This window comes from Sander vitreus, chromosome 23 (genome assembly GCF_031162955.1).
Source record: "Sander vitreus isolate 19-12246 chromosome 23, sanVit1, whole genome shotgun sequence".
Taxonomy (NCBI): Eukaryota; Metazoa; Chordata; class Actinopteri; order Perciformes; family Percidae; genus Sander; species Sander vitreus.
In genome coordinates, this window is record NC_135877.1 from 4,573,390 (window position 1) to 4,585,797 (window position 12,408).

General features: G+C 41.5%; 1 protein-coding gene across 4 annotated transcripts in view; it reads right to left on the reverse strand.

The window, feature by feature from the left end:
* The window catches only part of osbpl8 (oxysterol binding protein-like 8), an 89,045-nt gene that overhangs the window by 76,258 nt on the left and 379 nt on the right, over window positions 1-12,408 (reverse strand). Inside the window, exon 1 of one of the 4 annotated variants that reach the window (XM_078281358.1) lies at window positions 12,090-12,188. The exons of the other annotated variants lie outside the window; for them this stretch is intronic. The gene's annotated coding sequence lies outside the window, so the exon portion shown is untranslated. Of the gene's footprint in view, window positions 1-12,089; window positions 12,189-12,408 lie in introns of those variants that run through there. 4 annotated transcript variants of the gene reach the window in all.

Consider the following 12,408-nt stretch of genomic DNA (forward strand, 5'->3'; position numbering starts at 1 on the left):
TGGCTGAATACTATCGCTTAACAAAAGTCTAAAGCTATACTAGCGGCTCTGTGAGGCTGTACTTTGGCACAACACTGCATTGAACTAAATGCTAATGCCGGCATGCTAACAAGCTCACAGTGACAATGCTAAAATGCTGATGTTTACCATGGTCAATGTCTTAGTTTAGCGTGTTCGCAGACTTTCATTTGATAACTTCACTAAACCTTCAAACTCATGGATCTATTGCACAAGCTAGAATCATATTTCATGTCCTCACCAACACAGCCCCTGGCAAGTCGTTTTGGAAATCTGAACACCTACGTAGAAAAGTGCATCTTCTGTGCAAATCACGCTACAAACACGAATTACAGCTAATTATTACAATGGGAAACAGCCATCACCACTCCACCTCCTTTGAGCTCATATACATACAGACAGCTCTGAAATCTACCTAGCATAGGGTTTTTTTTTAAGATAAAATAGCCCAAGCAGGCTGGATTTCCTGTTGAAACATATCAAACATGAGACTATACTACAAGTGTCAGCTTGATAGGAATGAGGGGCTGATGGACAAACTTTAAAAACGTAAAAGAATGCTCTCTATGGAAATGTTGCAAGTCGCTTGGTCCATTAGAATCTGCCTGTCCCAGTTTGGTGCTGTGCTCAGGGGGAGACATCTTTAAACAGAATTAATCCATGTAGGTCAGGGACTGAGGAATATTAATCAACCATGTAAGCAGAAGGAAAGGATTGCCTTGCTAGGCCACAGAGAATCCAGCACTGTTTCACCAGAATAAAAATCACTTTTAACCCCCCTGACATAGAAATAGTAATGTCTGTGAAGAATCTAAAAAATCTATACAAATCTGATACTGTACATGTCATGTAGGAATACAGAGACTCACGCAGGAAGCAGGATTACTTTCAATGAAGACACAATGTAGGACAAAACAATTACAGATAATTCTGTGGTTTAGAAACATAATAGAGACCAGCAGATCTCACAACATTGCAAAAATATCATCTGGCAGCCATTCCTGTAGCACAGATTAAATCTCATCCCTGAATAGATCCCATTTTCATAAAGATGCCTTTACATAATTTCTGTCCCCTCCACATTAAGCATCTGGGAGCACCCTGAAGGTTTGGCTGGAGAGTGTATATTGTACACCCATAAGGCAGAAATAATATGACAACAGTCTTTTATGTCTATAGTCATGCGTTGGCTTCAGTTGAGCCAAATCTCACCAGAAATAACTTAAGGAAATGTGGAAAAATAGTCTTTGGGTTATTTCCCTAGTTTCTATAAAAGTACTGTTGGCCCCAACCTTTAAGAGAGACAAGGGTGTCCTTCAAATCCTGACTTGCTCCATGCCAGTTTGTGCTGGATGGGCATGATTTCTAATCTATTTCATTTCAGCACCCAAAATGACAGATGTGTCTTCTTTTGTCAGTTGAAAATCATTTTCCAAGAGACCAAAAAATGTCATTAAACAGCTGGCCAAGGCAGTATTTGGAAAATGCTACTTTAACAGGTGTTAACGCGCATGTCCTGGTGACTATTTTCAGCCGCAGATTAATACACATGTGGTGCTGTAGTGAGTATTTCCAGCAGCAGGACGATGTGTGTGTGTGGGACAGAGCCGAAATAAACTACAGTGTGCGTGCTTACAATAATAAAAGGAACATGTCACCCAGTGCAACAGTATTGGTTAACTGATGTGCTTTCAATATTTTTTGGACAACAGTGAAACTCTATGGCTCAGAGGAATAAGATACATCAAGCTTCGGATACACAAACAATAATTGTTAGTAGGACACATTCATTGTTTTGTTCTTTTTGGGGGATGTGTTGACAATAAGAGAAATATAGAATATCACCAGATGTGTCTTTTAACATGTTTATAATGAATTTAACCGTTTCTAGTTCATCTTTGTACAGCTCATCCTCAATAATAGCTGTTAGGACAGCATCTGCTGCTACACTTCCATCCATGGTTTGATCACCAACTGATAGAAATCTCCCAGCCCTTGCCACTAAAACAGCGCTCCTGTGATGCTTTAATATCTCTGAAAGCAAAGTTTCCCAAATGTAAAGAATCTTTCTATAGGGAATATCCCTACAATATGATCCTTTATTGTGGGAGAATGGCATGAGGAGCACCAGCAGCAAGTGTGTCACCTTGCAAAATCAAAACTGTATTACGCTTAAATGCAAGGTGACTCAGCGCTCACTAACACATCCACTTATCTGATCCACCATAGCGACATGTGCATGGAATGCTGATGAGCCCGATGAAAAAGTCTGAACTCCTGTGGTGTCAAGGAGACTGTGGTGACCTCGGAGTGTTCCATCCCTTTATAGGAGAAACACTGCGGCTGCTCGGCTTTCTACCCGACTGTTGGACCATAACGAACAGCACAAAACAATCCCTGCTACAGAGACAGAGGGGAAAATCAGAGAGAAGAGAGGGAGCCACAGCTCCACTACAGAGATGCACAGTGAAAATGTGTATGACGCACACAGCCCGAGCTGAATAGCATGTGTCTGTTTCTGTGTGTGTGACACCTCTTGCATAACAGGAAAGAGAGAAAAGATGTGAGGATGGGATGTTAGCACATTCCGCCTAAAGATCGTTATTATTATTGTGCGTTTTAAAGGATTTGTGGACATCACAGGGAAGTAAAAAGTACACAAGTTACAGCGGCACACAACATTCCTGTGACCCAAAAAGAACCTCTTAAGAATAGAGTGAACGGAGGGGCAGGGGGGGAGTCAAAACTGGAAGACTGGATCAAAATCATCATCTCTGTGTGATCTGCCAGCAGTAGCTGGACAAATATGAATCACCTCCTCGTGTCAGCCTTGGGATTTCGACAGCAATCGGACGACGGTCACCACCAGACAAATTCTCAGTAGCTACCCCTGTATCAGGACACATCATCAGGCTGTAGTGTGATGTGACCTCAATGGAACAACCTAATGGAGCCTTCCTACACACATATATACACAGCGTGAAAATAGCCGAAAGAAGCCTCAAGAGTGAGATTATTCACACAGGAACAAACAGATTTTTATCGTGATCAAGTGCAGGCAAAGTTTAACCACACAAACACAGACGTATGGAGGCAACGGGGCTGATGCAGCATGCACATGTGCAAGAGAGCGCAGCGAGGTGAATGGAGGACCTACCTCATGTAGCTTGGGTAGCAGAAAGCACCATTACATTCACAACACAGCCTCTGACAGGAGGACGAGAGAGAGAGAGAGACATATGACATCACCATATTTTTCTTCCTCCTCCACTGAAATGTAGACTAGTGCTGCCGGTGTCGGCGGCGGAGCAGCAGTGAGAGCTCCCTCCGTGTGTGTGCAATAACAGAGGAGTAAGCTTTTCATATCAGCATTCCCTGCTGGATGTGATCTCAATGTATTATAGTCTACAACCCTATCTCTCTCTCTCTCTCTCTCTCTCTCTCTCTCACACACACACACACCCGCAAGATTATTCGATTAATCAATAAGTTGTCAACTATTAAACTAATCGTCAACTATTTTGATAATCGATTAATTGGTTTGAGTAATTTTTTTAATATTCTGATTCCAGCTTCTTAAATGTGATTCTTTCTTTTTTTTTCTTTTTTCTCTATGACGCTATGACAGTAAACATTTCAGGACTTATGTTGGGCTGGAAACACTGATCCACCATTTTCTGACATTTTATAGACCGCACACACACACACACGCGATGATGTGCTTCTATGAAAGCAGTAACTGAAGCTGTTTTATCTACAGGGACATGCAACCCATACAGAGCTATTGAAAATACCAAATTCAGAAGGATGATACTGACCCAAGAACAGAGGGAAACAAATGCCCACTCAGCAGCATGTTAATGAAGAATTCATCCTCCTCAGGGACTAGCTTATAAATGTTATCCAATGTGTTATCCAATGTATCACTGCCTGTGTTGTTTGTAGGGCTTTTCTGAATCAGTATCAATATTGTTTTTAAGTGTTCTTTATCTCCTTTGTATTTTCATTAGCGCTGTATGGTCTCATGTCCCTGTAAATGAAACAACACCAACTTCAATGACTGCTTTCATAGAAGCACATCACTGTGTGTGTGTGTGTGTGTGTGTGTGTGTGTGTGTGTACGCGCAACATGCAGGATGTATGTGTTCCTGTACTATTATGTGTGGTGTGTGTATGTATTAGTCCAGCTGCAGGGGAAACATGCCGCCGACAAAAGGAGCCAGCTGTGAGTGTGTGTCCAGAGGGAAGAACGGGCAGATCTGAGGTTGTCAGAAATGCTGGGAAAGGACTCTACTAACACACTTACAAAAATATGCACGGACAATAAGAATACACTGTATCATTGACACTTTGGTGAGTCAGTGAGCTCACCAGGTAGGCTGATCAAATGACAAATCAGAACAAAGCACCTTACAGCATACTGAGTGCATCATGTATTTTAAGCAAATAAAGCCCTTCACCTTTTATTATTAAGTCCTTCACGACCTAAAAACCTTTACTGTGTAAAATTCCTCAAACACAACACTCAACATCTTGTCACGAAAAGCTATCAAATGGCCTTTTTTGAGATGTACAGAGACAGAGAGACATCTCCTGAATGTAATCTCCTCAATAGAAAACAACATTCTATCTCACTCTCTCCCATCATCCCTCCGGAGATAGATGCATCATATTAAAGTGAATTACACAGCTGTATGGAGCTTGAAGCCGCTGGTGAAGCATCAGCCGGAACTGGCCTGTCTGCTTGCCTGTGGCAGCAGAGGCTGTAGAGCCAGGGTTGCAGCAACTTGGCTATCTAAGACAGCAGCGGATGATCAGACATGATAAGAAACACAGACCACCCATCTCTTGAAATAAATGTAGACTAGATTGTAGTTCTGATTTAAACAGAAGAATTGCATGAAATAGCCAGAATCAGGTATGGCTTTATGCGATTGTTGGTCGGCTACAGCAGTTCACCAACTAACCCTGCAAGTATAGCCACTACGTGACCAGGCTTCAAGAGCCAAATATTTCACAAAGACGCACAGATTAATTTCATTGTACCCCTTTCTGGTTTGACCACCAGTCTTTAACATAATAATATATTACTCTTCCTCAATATTTCTCTCTATTTAATCTATTTAGCCACACTACTCCTGGAAAAAGCTTTGGACAAAATCCCCCCTGTGGCTAGCATCAATTTCCACCTAAACTATCTCCCTCAGCAATTTCCCAGATCTTACAAAATGTTGCCTGCAAATGAGCTTTGGAATAAAAGACTTGGGGTGCTCGTCTGACCTTACTGGATGGTGCACAAGTCCTGACCACGTGAGGAGATTACACCACTGCACTCCAAAGGCTTAATTCTCCAACAATACCTCAAAGTTAAAAATCTCTTTGTTGAAGAAAGAGGCCTTCTTTTCCACAAATACCAGCAATTATCTGTCAAATCCCTGCCCAGCGACTCAGTAAAGCTTGCACAACCGGAATACAAGGTGGAGAGATGGGCCCACAAAGATAACTTATCTACACAAACTGTTCAAACAGAGGCTGGAGAACAGAGGCTTTGAGACAATGCTAAAATGCTGATAAGAACAGCACAAAAAGTAAATAAAAGAGATAAAAGTAGAACTTTGAAATCATCTCATCTCAAAAGAAATGTTTGGTTTTGAATCACGTTCAGCCAAGAGATCGAGTTAAAGTCTTTAATGGACATAAAGATGCAGAAACATAATTTTATTAACTTCTTATTATTTCCCCACTAGCGCTCCCAGAATGCAGGGTTACTTGTGGTTCCTAGAATCTCCAAAAGTCAAACGGGAGCCAGAGCCTTCAGCTATCAGGCTCCTCTCCTGTGGAACCAGCTCCCAGTTTCGGTTTGGGAGGCAGACACTAGGGCTGGGCAATATATGGCTATTATATAGACATCGATATATGAGGCTAGATATCTGCTTAAATTCTGGATATTGTAATATCGTGATATGACAAGTGTTGTCTTTTCCTGGTTTTAAAGGCTGCATTCCAGTGATGTCATTTTCTGAACTTACCAGACTGTTGTAGCTGTTCTATTATTTGCCTTTACCCACTTAGTCATTGTATCTACTATCTTAACACAATAGTAACAATAATAATAATAATAATAACATAATATTGGTTATTATTTATAAAAACTCTTATTGTGTAAATATTTTGTGAAAGCACCAATAATCAACCCTACAATATTGCTGCAATATTGACATAGATCTATCTGGTCAAAAATATTGCGATATTTGATTTTCTCCATATCGCCCAGCTCTAGCAGACATTGTCTCCACATTTAAGATTAAGCTAAGAACTCTCCTTTTTGGTAAAGCTTATAGTTGGGGCTGGCTCAGGTTTGCATTGAAACAGCCCTTAGTTATTATATATAGGTTTAGACTGTCAGTCAGTCAGTCAGTCAGTCAGTCAGTCTCTCTCATTGTGGTGGCACCTGGATCGTGTTTGCAGCTGCTGCCGTAGTACTGCTCGACGCCCTGCACTGCTACTACTATTATTATTATTATTATTATTAGTCATAGTTCAATTATCTTTATTGTTACTAGAATTGCCACTGTTCATGTTATTCCATTATACCCACTGGTATAATTATTATGAGTCATACTGCTCTCTCATATTTTTTCCCGCCGCTGTCGCACCAAATGCATGCTTTTGTGGGAATGATTGGGTCTCTAAATTCTAGAGTGTGGTCTAGACCTACTCTGTCTGTAAAGTGTCTTGAGATAACTTCTGTTATGATTTGACACTTTAAATAAAATTGAAATCTTATTGAATTGAATCCCAGCACTGTACATCTGGTAAACCAGACTATCACTGCACCGACCCCTGGATGATGACTGCTAGTAACACTGGGGATCAAGGAAAGACACTTACTTTACTAGAGCTAAATGCCATCTAGTCATTCAGCTTCCTCCTTTCTCGCTGGCCTGTCATGATCCGCCCAAATCATATGTGCCCTATGACGTTACTTAGAAAGATCTGCGAGCTCAGAGATGTGACACCCCTATTGCAAATTCTGCATGAATAATGCAACTCAAGTACGTGAGTGTGCGTCACCGCCACTGTCCCTTTCCCCTCAGGTCGCAGTTTAGCCTCAGGGGATTATTACAATCGGACCTGTGGGGATTTTTGGAGACTTCTGCCAACAGTATGGAGGCACACAGTGGCTGAAATCAAATTCCTGTCAAATGCTCAAAGCTGGTGCCGTTTTTGTGGACCATAAGTTAGCATAGGTGCTAACTTTCTGGCAATGACATTAAAGTGTATCCTTGCTGAACAATGTACACTCTCTCTGAGCAATGAGCTCAGCAAAACAAAACAGCACCATCCCTCTGTATCAAACAGGCTCATGAAAAGCAATGCATTGTGTCTCCTTCAAAGAGCTGCAGCTGTGCACAGGACTCCGGAGTCTGAATGAGTGAATTAGGACACTAGAAAGCAGAGCATGTACAACACTTGTAACTCTTCTAGCTTAACAACAAAGCTTGAGCCAGTAAGAGACTGTAACTGTATCCACTGAGCCTCAATAATCAAATTAAACTCACTCACTCACTCAACATGCGATCCTGAAGTGACCGATTCAGCTTTAAATAGTAGTGGTGACTATTAGTTTCAGTATCACAGTTACAGTGATTGACACATTTCAGTTCACATTCAGTTCATCATGTGCACAGACACCACTCTGCTGTATCCACCCCTTTTAAGACCAATGGCTAATGAGATGGACAAAGAGGCTTAATTTGCAATTGGACACCCTTTAAGAAGAGCTAAGGGCACGGCTCTGGGCTTTAAATACTGTGGATTTTGGAGGTGTGGATGTTTGTCTCGGTCTGTATTTGATGTTGCCTTTACATGGTATCCCCATGCAAAATGCAGCTAAAAGAGCAGCCACCACCACCACCACCACCACCGTCTTCCCTTGATTCATCCCAGAGTTTTAAGCAAGAAGCTGATAAAAGTGGTTAAGTGTATTGCATATTGATTTGATTTTAAACATTTCCTTGTAATGGAATGTCTGTGATGTAATATGTATTGTGTGTCTAGTGTGGACCCCAGGAAGAGTAGCTGACTGCTACGGCATCAGCTGATGGGGATCCTTTTAATGAACAATAATAATGAAAAGTGTTTGATACAAAGAATATTAATGATCATGACATTTGCTGCTGCCAATTGTTAACCTGTGAAAAACCTTTTTTTATGTTTTCATTTTGAAAAAAATGCTGAGCTCTCAGGGTTGTCTAAAATAAAACAGTTGAAAATAGAGAGTCCAAGAAGACAAGCTGTGAAAAATGGTAATATAACAACCCACTGGGAGTGGAACTAAAACATCAAGAGCACTGTGAACCAGCAACTTGTTCAGTCACTGAAATACCTGGTCCTGCATTTCTGATCAAACACTCCTTTGAGATCATTTTTCTTTTGTTAACTTTCAAGCCGCTCCAACTGAACGGAAAAACCGTTGCCCAAGGCACATAAGTAGAGTTAAGCAGGATTTATGGTTCTGCGGAGGCTCCACTCAGAGCTTTCGCCGTAGCCTAATAAGTGGCCTGAAGTTTATACTTGTGCGTCGAGCCGGTATGTGTGTGTGTGGGGAGTGTGTGGTAGAGCGAGGGAGAAAGTGAGAAAGTGACGGTGATTAGCTGGAAATCATTTGCCCCACCTGTCAAAATGTTTTATCCAGGCGGTTTGTTTTTTTTTTTTTGTCTCCTCGTGAAGATATTCTGTGATGCAAAAGAAATGTTAGGCAGCAGCAGAACTCTCTATGTTCCAGGAGGAAGCTGCAGTTCAGGTGGGCAGTAATAAGGTTGCCCTTCCCCCTTAGCTATGCTCTGGGGGCCTGAGAAGGGTGGACACGGAAGTTAATGGACTTGGACACTCATAAAGGGCTTGACGTGCCCACGCTCCTTTATCAAATAACAAATCCTGCTCAGCAGAGGAGCCTGGTGCAAGGCCGACACAAGAAACCATACTTAACTAAACCCTTTCAACACCAGAGACAGGTGCATATTAAAGGCATGTTTGTTCAGTTCCGTTAGATGTACGGGATAATAATGTAATAATGAAGGCTGCGAAAATCTAACTGTATTGGAATACAGCCTCAGCTAACCCTCTCTCGGATTGGTAATAAGGCTGTTGAAGAAAAGAGGGCCAAAATGTAACCTGATTTGTGTCCTCTTGCTGTTGGATAAATCCACACTGAAAACAAGTGAGAGGCAACTATCTCATTTGAGCACATCTGGCATTTGTCAGAGCAAATGCATCAAATCAGCCAAACCACAGCCAGTGGCCTGAGTGTCCCAGCTGGGAAGATAACACCGCACTGATGCACTGGCCTTGGCATTTCAATAACTTCATGAGCAACACAGCATTTGTTATGGCTCCTAATAGTGTGACAGTCTGGAGGCTGAAAGAGGAAAAAAAAAAGGTGAACATTAGCTCAGCAAGGGACTGAATTTGAGGGGGTTGTTTTATTGTAACGGCTTTTCATAGTTTTATTCGTTTCTGTCGACTTTGAATGAAGTGTATTTTACGATGCTAAAATTACTGTTTATTTACATGGAGTCTGGTGGGTTTTTACAAATGGATCCGGACGTGCGAATGGACGCAAACAAACATTCTTGAAACGATGCCAGGGAAGACGGGGTAAAAAAGATCGTTTTGGTACGTGTGGACGTGGCCTTAGACATCATAAACAAACAAAAAAAATTCCCACTCAACACAGTATGAAACTCTTTACTTTCACCAACCAAGTGCTTGCATAGGGAAACAGGTTTAATTACAGAACAGATGCAACCCCACAGTTTCCAGTACATGACATTTTGCAAGGGTGGCAAACAGACACGTTGCAGCAAGTCACAATCGTGCGCTCCTGCTAGCAGATGTAGCTGTAGATAACCAGTCCTTCCAGAAAAATGCCTGTTTTTTTCAACTGTTGCGGGCAAAAATCCTTGATTATGCGGCACGTTTTCTTAAAAAATGCGATGGAATATGCGGGATATTTATGCGATGAAATTGCGGGAACTTGCCAAAAATGCGGTTTCATCGTGGCTTCATCGCGGGGTTTGCAGCTTTTCGATGATCGTCGCGTAATTCCGTCACTTCGTAACGTTCCCATGGCAACAGGGGAAAATGGCTGCTCTTGTGTGAAGTAAACGCAACATTTTTCAACTTTCTGCTAAGATATATGGGACTTTTTTGCAACAAAAATGCGGGGTTTATGAAATCATACAAGTGGTTGGTAGATTTGCTTCACTCACCGGCCAAAAAGAACAATGGTAATATATTGAGTGGTTAGTCAAATTTGAACATTCACTAGCCATTTGGCTGGTGGACAAAAAGGCTATGTTGAACCCTGACTGAGTGAGTCATTTTTCACAAGAGGAAGTTTGTAGAGAACAAGGTGGTGCTGACAAAGAGCGTCCATGCTCAGCAAACAATTACTAAAACAAATCAGTCAAACATGCGTTCCACATTTTGTCCTACCGACATTATCGGATTTCTCATGCATGTGCAAACACATAGAACAATAAAACGCAAATGAAAGCTACTGTGCACACAAGACTCCACCCTTCAGCTTTGTAAAAACGTAAGGTCTAGATGTATGTGGATGTACAGTATTCTGTCCAACTTTATGCTTGCACCTAATTTACCAACAACATTTAAACACATATTGTAGGAAATAATTAGCCTAATTACATAAAGCAGGAATATAGTCCTCTGGCCCAGACCTTGGCATAATTAATCAGGTTAATTAACATAACTGTGCATCTTATAGTAAATGTTCCATAAATGCTCTATCTTCTGTGACCATAGTTTACCATAAAAGCTTTCCAATATGTAACAATAAATATAAATTGCAAATTGAACTTACCTTGAACTGATTGGCTATACAATATTGACCTCGTTAAGTGAATGTGCTTTGTAGTGTCATTTAAGATAAGCATTAGAATCTGGTCTTAAGCCCAGAATAACATATTTAGGATACGGTTTCCTTTGTCAGTTCACTGTTTTCCTTCCATCACTGTGCAAACAACCCAAACAAAAATGATCTATTACTGTTTTTCCTTTGCAGGTCAGTAATACAATTCTGTACTCCCAATGTAGATTCGGCATTCAAATTAAGATCTACGTGCGTCTACCAGAGCAGTGTGCAGGGAACAAGCTGTGGTCCAAGACGGGCAGGATGGAAACTCCATTTGGCTGGCAAATGAGCCGGGCGTTTTTGTGACCCTGGATTTGTTAGCCTCACCTCAGCAAAAGTTTGGCATGGAAAGTCTGGGATTACCCTTCATTTACATGCAATAAGCAGAAGATGGAAAACATGTGGGTGGAACCTTAGCTTGCACAGGTACACAGAATAAACTGACTGGTGTTTTTATCATTGACTCAAATCTTGAGGTTAATTACAAGTTAGCTGAATTCCTATGATGTAGAGTATTATATCCGGTTGTCTATAAAAAAAAAAAAAGAAAGAAAAAAAAAAGACTTGTGTTGTTGTGTAGGGTAGGAAAACGGCTATTTAAGGCCTTCAAATAAAGAATTAGCTAAGCCTCGTTTAATATCGACATAAATATCTAGAAAATACAAGTAGGAGACAGGGAATTAGAAAGCTCTGTAAAAACTCAAGTGGACAACATGATCACAATACATAATACCAGATATCTGATAACAGACCAGGATCTGCCGGATGCATCAGTTGTCTGACACGATTAGAAACAGTTCTTACTGCCAGCCAGTCTCCAGTTTCTGCTCCTGGCTACTGTCAGGTGAAAGTGGTAACAGAGCTCCAGGGCTGAGGAGGCTGCAGACATGGAACACTGCAGCAGCAGGATCATATGTTTGAGGATGATGCAGGGGGGGGTAATAATATTTGGACAGGTAAGAAAAGCAGCAACATTTTCAGCACTGCCGATTCCGACCGTTCTTGAAACATACAGTACCACAGAAAACCAAAGACAAATGGATTTTAAATGCACTGCTTCTGGCAAAAAAAACAATCTCCTAGATACAGTATGGTTGCAGGGAATCGAAATTAAGCTTTGTTTGCCACTCACCACTTTGCTGCATAGTACACCGCGTACTGTCTGCACGACTGCAAGGAACCTAACGTTACACACTTGTAACTAAATGAAGACTATTCCTCAAAATGTTCACACTGAGGTATGAGTTGGGACAGACGCAAATGGGCGGCGAGGGAAGGGAGGGGTGGGGAGGGGGGAATAGGAGGGAGAAGCTGCTACAATTCAGCTAGCGCTAACCCGGTTTATTACATAATAATACGCACCGCTCGACTGCGGAGTCACGGCTGTCAACTCGTCACAGACTCACAAAGCCGCGAATTGGCAATTTAGCTAGCTAGCTGCGTTAAATCAA